Here is a 1,516-nt window from a genome sequence, read left to right as displayed (position 1 = left end):
AAGCCCGAAATATCGAAATTGAATATTTATTTGATATCTATGGATTTATGAAAATAACATCTTGTAAAACAATACAAATATTCAGTCGATTTATAATTTGAATCAAGTACAAACCAAAAATTGAAATATGTAGACATCAGAAGCACCGAAGCATCTAAATTGATTGATTATTTAATATCCATGGATTTATTCGGATTATGGTTACTTTCCTAAGTGAGAAAAAACAATTTCTCGAATGTTCCCAAGTTCCAATCGATTCATGACTGTAATCAAGTGCAAACCAAACATTTAAATATCTAGACACCAAAGGCATGGAAATACAAAAATTGATGATTCACATTGATGATTGGGATTATGAAGCACCGATTCATCTAAATTGAATATCCATAGATTTTTTGGAATTATGAACATAGCATTACATTAGCTACTTTCCTAAGTGAAAACAAACAATTTGTCGACTGTTACCAATTTCTAGTAGAGTCATAACTATAATTAAGTGCAAACCAAAAATTGAAATATCTAAACAGCAGCAGCACCGAAGCATGTAAATTGATTGTCTATTTAATATCCATGGATTTATTTGGATTATAGCAACTTTCCTAAGTGAGAAAAAACAATTTGTCGAATGTTACCAATTTCCAGTCGATTCAGAATTGTAATCAAGTGCAAACCAAAAAATGAAATATATAGATATCAGAAGCACCGAAGCATCTAAATTGATTGTCCATTTAATATCCCTGGATTTATTCGGATTATAGCTACCTACTTTCCTAAGCGAGAAAAAACAATTTGTCGAATGTTACTGATTTCCAGTCAATTGAAAACTGTAATCAAGTGCAAACCAAAAATTTAAATATCTAAATATCAAAAGCTCTAAAGCATCTAAATTGATTATCCATTTAATATCCATGGATTTATTAGAATTGTGGCTATTTTCCTAAGTAAGAAAAAACAAGTTGTCGAATGTTAACAATTTTCAGTAAATTCAGAACTGTAATCAAGTGCAAAAAAAATAATTAGACATCAGAAGCACCGAAGCATCTAAATTGATTGTCCAATTAATATCCATGGATTTATTCGGATTATGGCTACTTTCCTAAGTGAGAAAAAACAATTTGTCGAATATTCCGAATTTCTAGTCGATTCATCACTGTAATCAAGTGCAAACCTATAATTCAAATACCTAGACAGCAGAAGCATTGAAACACAGAAATTGATTATTCACTAACAATTTATGGATTTATTGGGATTATGAAGCACCGAAACATCTAAATTAAATATCCATAGATTTTTTGGAATTATGGCTACTTTCCTAAGTGAGAAATAACATATGGAGCAATACAAATTTTCAGTCGACTCACAACTAACCAACGAAGTAATATCTAAACATCAGAAGCTGGAAATATCTAAATTGAACATTTATTTAGTATCTATGGATTTATTGGAAATAACAACTTCTAACACTACAATAATTATCCAGTCGATATTATAATATAATTGTAATGAAGTGCAAACC

The sequence above is a fragment of the Sitophilus oryzae genome, unplaced genomic scaffold, assembly GCF_002938485.1.
Source record: "Sitophilus oryzae breed Bouriz unplaced genomic scaffold, Soryzae_2.0 scaffold_41_pilon_pilon, whole genome shotgun sequence".
NCBI lineage: Eukaryota > Metazoa > Arthropoda > Insecta > Coleoptera > Curculionidae > Sitophilus > Sitophilus oryzae.
The sequence above is the reverse complement of the archived record's forward strand: the minus strand, read 5'-3'. Positions refer to the sequence as shown.